The sequence below is a fragment of the Rhipicephalus sanguineus genome, chromosome 3 (genome assembly GCF_013339695.2).
Source record: "Rhipicephalus sanguineus isolate Rsan-2018 chromosome 3, BIME_Rsan_1.4, whole genome shotgun sequence".
Classification (NCBI taxonomy): domain Eukaryota; kingdom Metazoa; phylum Arthropoda; class Arachnida; order Ixodida; family Ixodidae; genus Rhipicephalus; species Rhipicephalus sanguineus.
Genome location: NC_051178.1, coordinates 73310674 through 73318524, shown reverse-complemented (window position 1 = coordinate 73318524; position 7851 = coordinate 73310674).

The window sequence follows — 7851 nt, the reverse complement described above, 5'->3', positions numbered from 1 at the left end:
CACGTTGTTCAGTTCCGACAAAAAGAAGTAACGATAGATACCCGTGTCCCAGGCCCGTAGCCAGGAATCTTTTTCGGGGGGAGGGGGGAACTTGCTGAAAACCTTGACTATTTGAGAAAGACAGCTATTTTTATTATCCCCCCCCCCCTGGTTACGGGCCTGCCGTGTCCTGCACTGTATCGCGATCTGATCGATATCGCGTAAAAGTATATTTCACTACTGAGATACAAATACCATTTTGCAAATGCATCTCGATACAGATATACAGATACTCAAAAGTATCTCTAAAATACTATTGAAATACTCTAGCTGGCTAGCCCTGGTTTCGCGCCTGTAAACGCGGACGTTCCATTGCATGCGTGGTTCTTAACTTCTGTAGTTTCATTGTCACTCTCCAAGTTTCTTCATTGTATGTTAGAACTGGCAAAATGGAGTAGTTGCACACTTTCCCCTTCTGTGACAGTGGTATTGTCAGCCGTGGGTTAAGAATGCACCCATTCTCATTCTTCGGTAAATCTGCTAGACATGATGTATATTGGCTCTCCGGTATATTTCATAGAGTACTCTTCTACAGATTCTCGTATCGAGTTGTCTGTCGCGGACACTCTTTCGCTGAACACGTATTATTTTGTCTTCTGCATATTTATCTTCGACGCTACTTTAACGCGTTCTCAGTTTAGGTCTGCGATATATTTGTTTTGTAATTCGTCACTACCATTGCTTAAAGAGCGCTCGACACTCCGTTCTTCAGAAATGACGGCTTTTGTAGTATCTCGTAGAATTGTATAGATAGGAAAATCAGGATGTCGCCTAATGATGCACAGGGAACTCTGCGTACATGGCCGGTACGAGTTAAAAAAAAAAACATAAACCTTCAAAACGCAGCAGCGCACCATCGGGGGGATTGTACTGCTACCGTTGCCTATAACGTTGCTCCTGACTGCGCAGTCACTGATGTCATGCAATAACTTCCGAATGTCGCGAAGGCGAGCGCCTACTATACGCGCCGAACAAGCAGATCCTGCGGAGGCGGCAACCGATAGCGAAGCCCGCAAAGTCGCAAGCTGGCGATGCCATGAGGGCATAGATGGGGGTCAGTTGTGGCACCGTGGCGTGCGGTGGCAGTTTGGCGAACTAAAAAAACTGGTGACACGGGGAGCGGCGTCATGAGCAGGTCGGAAGTTTATAGAGGAGGTCGTGGTGCAGGTCGCGTGTTACCCAAGGGTTTCTTATCTTCTTCGACATTGCTTTCTTCTTAAGCGGAAAGTGTCTGTTATAAATACTACAAAGCTGTCCGAGAAATGTTGCATAAGCTTTCTCAGCGTCATTTTCATTGAACACGTCATCCCAAAGGGTAGCTAATATTTCGCGATGAAAATTATCGAAAGCATTGGGTGTAATACACTGTACCATTGGCGCATGTAAACGTTTAGACCGAGTTAGGTTTTTTTGAAAAAACAAATAAATGCCCATGTGGTCACTCATTTCGCAACACGTTACTCCTGCCTATATAACAGAGCTATTGATATTAGCAATGAATAGGTCAATTAACGTTTCGGAGTTCACAGTGATACGAGTCGGATGTTTACTGATGATACTGAATCGAAAGCTCTAATAATACATCAAAATCAGTTGCGTTGGTAGAATTAGACATCATGTCTAAATTAAAATCTTCATTGAAATCCAAATTGATAAGAACCCCCTGCGCATTGTATGCTCTACCGCAAGTAAAAACGCGCGAGCGGGGGCGACGAACGCGGCCGAAGCAGAGATCAAACGAGCCGGCCCATTTCCATCGCTCGGAGGGTGCATGCGATAACTTCACCCGGCTCGGGAGGCCTGCCGTCTAAGCAGACAGGAAACGCCCCACCCGTCTTTAACGACCATGAAAAAAAGACGTGAGGTCGGGGGCGGGGGCTGGGGTTGTCGCGCGAGTAGCCACTTTGAACTTTCAATCTAAGGGCGCGGTCGCGATCGCTGGCGCGCGCGCTATGTCGAAAGCCATCACAGCGGGCGGTTCCTATACCTTTCTACGTGCTGCGCTCTCAACGCGAAGTGACATGCGGAGAGCATCTCTCCCTGAAGCGGCCGTATTCTCTTACACCAGCGTTTTGTAGTCACGCGAGATCGGATAGAAAACAGTTAGCTGCCAGCTCACTTATAGTAACACTACAATTTGTTGCTATCTCACTCATTGCTTCGCCCTTGCGGTGAAACTGTGACTTTTTCTATTTACCCTACAAACATATTGAATACTATGAAGCAACGACGAGCGTGGCTCGATAAACTCAAGTATCCCTCTCCGCGCCGCTTTGTGGACGCATAGCACTTCTAATCGCAGAGAGATGTCTCCTGTCGATAATATAGCATGTATAGCATGAATGCTCACGCTCATTTTACGACTAAATCATAAGTGATAAATACTGGCAAAAAGCCCTCAAAAGGAAAGATGACCAGCGTTGGAGTACCTTCCACGGCCGATAACATATCTTCAATTTTATGTTAGTGAGCCATGTTTTATGCCTTCACATTGTGTTTTGTGGCTTGAGCACTATGTGCAGGCAAGCACTGCCGACTCACGCAGGCTTCAACATTACAGAAAAAATAGCACTTTTTAGGTTGGCTATGTCGGCATGTTTTTTTTTTCTCTTGCCGGCCTATCATGCATAGCCGAAGTTGACATTCATTTCCAGAAGAAACTTTCGGCATGCCCTGTATGCCAAAGGGCGATTATAATTGCAACGTCAGCGTACGCAACTTTCTCGCGGGTTGAAACATCAGTTCTTTTCATATTCATTGACGTATGTTATATTTAACGGAGAAAGAATTCTCGAGCTTTAAATATGCTTGGCAAGGCTATTTTTGGTATGTAACCCTACTGAAGCGAAAGCACTCGTATAAGTGAGCCAATTTTGCTGAAGGTATTCGGTATATCCTAAGTATGAGTGACAGTTCGCAGTGCATGAACGAATGTATTAATGGGAAGCAGTGTATGCCCCATGAAGCGAGAAATCCAGGGCGTCCGTCCGACCATCGGAGTTACCACCCGATCAAAAGAATACGCATGTGACCAAATGATGATGCAATGTGATGTAATGTTGACGTCGTTATGGCATTGTCATAATGTCAAGTGATATGGACGTTGAAAAAAAGTCTGTTTCGCCGCAAGGGCAAAGCAATGATTGCGATAGCGACAAATTGGAACGTCATACAAAGAAAGGCCAGCAGCTAACTCCTTCCCCAAACACGGCCGCTGCAGCGAGCGAAGTGACCTTCGTGGGGTCTATGGTTTTTGCGACAACTTTGCGATGAAAGCACAACACTTGAACCTACTATGATGACTTGTAGGTCAAAGTACAGGGCCGGACGCGCAGCCCAGCGAGCTACGCGAGCGACGTTTCCGCGAGCGTCGACGCGACTCCGGTTCTACTACGGTGGTGGCGCCTAGCCGCACAAAGCCGCACTATCGCCGACGGCCGGTTCCCACTGCGCTCCTCTCCTTCGCCTAGGCACAGAAAGAGATGAGACGCTGGGGGAGGATATTCCATAGACCCCTTTGCGTATACCGGAATGCCGTGCCCGCTAAAATGATCTAATATAGCTAATTGAGACACAACAGCCAGCATGGCCCAAGCGCGCGTCCCCGGCACCTCCTCGTTGCTGCTTGGATCGGCGCCCACTTTTGAATCGCTGTTTCGCAAAGCGTCGAAGCGAAAATGATTCGCGACGTCGCGAATCGCGGCGATTCGAAGTTCCAGAATGTCGTCTTCAAGATTAGTCCCACACGTTTCAGGCGACGACGGCGATGCTGGTGTCAAGGCATGACTGAAAGTCTGCGCCTAGCAGACGAAACGTTAGCTGAGCAGCTGAAACTCCCGTAACTCCTTTCTGTAGACAAGTGGTCAGCTGGGGCGCGGTCTGGATTTGGCGCTAGCGGCGCTAAAAAATGGCGGGCTTGCTGGCCGTTTTGAATCGTGCTACAGATACCGGTGATCTAAATCAATAAAACAGACAGTTATTCGTCCCTCAGTGAGATTTTGGGTCGCGAATTGCTAATAGGGGATCGATAACTACTCGTGGATGCAAAAATCCTGACATGCGGAAATTTGATGTCAGTGCTTCCTTAAAGCTCGTCGCCCCGCTCGTTGCGATGTGTGCGCGCCCCCACCTATACGTTGCCCTACAGGGCGTGGTTGCCCGTGCGCGTGGGCTTATCTCGTGATGGGGGCGGTTTGTACGTCTTGAACTTTCACCGCAAGTTTACGTTGAAATTACGGAGTGCACGAAGGTCACTTTGATCGCTGCAGCGGCCGCATTTACTAAAGGAGCGCGCTGCTCATACACAAAGAAATAACAACTGTGACACTTGTTAGTTCGCGCTCGTCCTGTGTGTGTCTTAGTGCGTCCCTTGGGCTCGAGCATCACGCTGCAAGTTCCGAGCTGCTTGCCGTTCTTCGCATGACATTCAAATTTGTTTCTATCGCATTCATTGCTTCGCCGTTGCGACGAAACAATTGCACAATAAACGCTCAACTACCCCTATGAAGAGCCCCGTCACGATGGTCAAGGGGCTATGGCGCTCGACTGCTGACCCAAAGGTCGCGGGATCGAATCCCGGCGCGGCGGCTGCATTTTCGATGGAGGCGAAAATGTTTGAGGCCCGTGTACTTAGATTTAGGTGCACGTTAACGAACCCCAGGTGGTCGAAATTTCCGGAGCCCTCCACTACGGCGTCTCTCATAATGATATCCTGGTTTTGGGACGTTAAACCGCAGATATTATTATTATTACCTCTGTGAAGACGCGTTTCACTTTCGTATCATACCGATTCCTATGACGGAGGGACCAACCACGTTATATTTATTCGCGTGCATTTCATCGTGTTGTCTTGACGAAGGTGGCAGCTGAGAGGTGTTTGAAATGGCTAGGAAGTGCTTCGTATTCCGAAATGTAGTTGAAACGTAAGAACATGAGCATGAAAAAGGAGGTAGGAGAAAAAAGAAAATGGCTAAGCTTTGCTAATTTGTAGCCGCATTTTCTACGCAGAATATATGCCTGTGTGCCACAGTTGTTCGTGCAAATTTTGCTACACGGATAAGACATAACATTGCCGTTTGTTCCTACATTTTTGTGCGCCACAAGTACGGGGTCTATTACAGTCTTGCATGTTCTCATTCTACATTTTTGCATCGTGGAAGTGTACGAGAGCATAAGTCTCTGGGATGGTTACGTCCTATTAAAACTTTTCAAACTGCTTCAAGCATATTTCTCCCCTCTTGTGTCTTTGTAAAATAAAAGCACACTGAAATTTTTGTACAGTGTGTAGTATATTTGTGTAGTATAATCGGAAGTAAAATAAAAAAAGCTCTTTGTCCAGGTTTTCATCAGTGAACTGTTAGTGGTGCTGCGATCCAAGATAGGAGGCCGCGTTCAAACCGCCACATAAATTTCCACGTGAAATAGTTTTTACATAAATATACGTAACCCATCGTACCCATCTAGTCATGGAAAGCCATCGTAACATCTAGCCATGAATAACCGCATTGCTGTAGTGCGCTATACATGGAATACGTGTGCAGTTCAAATGTTTATTTATACCGCGGTCACACTGAATTCGTGCGACTATGCTTCAACAATTTCCTGTGTGTATGGAAGCAGCGATACGCATGAAATACATTTCTGGTGTAGTCACCATTTTCTTTGATTGGAGCGATAATAATGATTGCTGGGGGTTTAAGCGCCAAAGCCACGATATGATTGTTAGGGACACCGTAGCGGAGGGCTTCTGACTAATTCGATCATCTCGCGTTCTTTAACACGCACCGAAATCTAAGCACACGGGTATTCTTTGCGTTTCGCCCCCATAGAAGTGATGCATTTTGTCAGAGGAATAGCATGCTGGATAACGTATTTCTATTTAAATTTTTCTTTGCATACACGAATGCCGTGAACAGACGAAACTACAAGTGCGCGCGAGCGGCTGGTCGATCCGTTTTCAGGACATTCACACCCTGCACGAGGTGTTTTCATGTTAGCGTATCGTTAAACCTGGTACACTTGTCCTTTTAATCTGAAATAAATAATTTCCTTCGCGCTTTGAGTATTACTCACACAATTACGAGCGAATACAATGGGGAAGCAGAGGAATTTCAACTAGCCAGCACCGCATTGCTGGGCCCGCTGAACGCGACGCCATCTGTTGGCTCGCAGAAGAGCTACTAGGGGCGCCCGGGAGTAGGTGACCATACTTTGGCCGCTCAGACGTGCGCAGTGTCAACACCTCAATATTCTTACACTGTGGATATAAGGCGCGTTTGTAAAGTGTCGTGCATGTGCCTCGGTGGCTTAGTTAAATAAAGAAAAAAAGAGTCACAGTTTCGCCGCAACGGCGAAGCAATGAATGCGATAGCAACAAATTGGAATGTAACGCGAAGAATGGGAAGCAGCTCGAAATATCCAGCGCGTCGCTCAAGCGCAAAGGACGCACGAAAAGAGCACGCACACGGCGAGAGCGAACTATCAATTGTTACAGGTGTTACTTCTTCCTGTGTGAACAGCGTGCTCGTTTCGCAAACGCGGCCGCTCCAGCGAACGAAGTCACCTTTGTACGCTCTGTAACTTCAGCGCGGACAGCGCGGTGAAAGCATAAAACATACAACCCCCCTGCTCCCTCCATGAGGCGCACGCAGGCGACCACGCCCAGTAGGGCGAAGTGCGCCTCGCCCTTCGCGCACTGCGCGCCATCTCGCTGGTGAGTAAGAAAGCACGCTGAAGTAAATGGTATATATAAATAGCTCGCCGTTAGCATGCCGAAGCACTGTACTCTTCGTGACCTAGCCGTCTAACGCCGCGCGCTGTGAAGCGTGAGGTTACACGTTCGATGCCACGCGTGGGAAAGTATTTCTCAATTATTTTTCTTTCCGGCTTATATATATATATATATATATATATATATATATATATATATATATATATATATATATATACATATATATACGGTGCGTGACGGCGGTGACGGCACAAACCAGGCGAGACTACCATATAATTGCTATCGCAATAAAAAAAAATGTTCCATGGTGGCCTACTCGTTAAATCGCCGGGCGCTTATCGTCGCGTACCAAGAGGTCGTAGGCTTGATTCCTGGCGCCGGAACCTTATAGTTTTCTTAATCCATATACGTTAGCGTCCATTTTATCAACGTCATATTCGTGACGGAAATACGTCACTGAAGTCTTGGTGGACACCGGCATAAAACACTTGCGGGTTAAAAAAAAAAATAAAACTCACAGGGTCCCATATGCATTCGTATAAGACGACTCGAAGGCTAAAGCCATGTTCCTTTTTTACAGCTAATGCTGTTATGAAATCGCAACGGCCGTTTTTGGAGCCGTAGTTGTCCGCCACCGCCGCCGCCGGCGGTGTCCGTAACCGCAATCGCGCGAAATAAGATAAAAAAAGCGAAATAAGGAAAAAATATCCAGGATGGAACGGGGTTCGAACCCGGGCCCTGCCTCCTGCGTGGGAGCCCAGTATTCTACCTCAGAGCCACGCAGGTGCTTGAAACTGCTTCCCAAAAAGGCCCTATACAACCTTCATGTCGGGAAGGAACCACATTAACATATGTAATATAGCGTGGTCGAAGAGTAAAATAACAATCAGGCGTCGCAGAACGCGAACTCTGTAACCAGGCGTCACACAATGCGAATTGCGCAACGAGTGGGTTGTTGAATACTTCTAACCCATTACAAAGGGCTCTGTCATAATTCTTCATCATCAGCAGCTACAGCATCAACAAAGTGCACCTAATGCCTTACAGGTGCTCAGCGGTACCAGCGGTTCTCCGCAGAATTA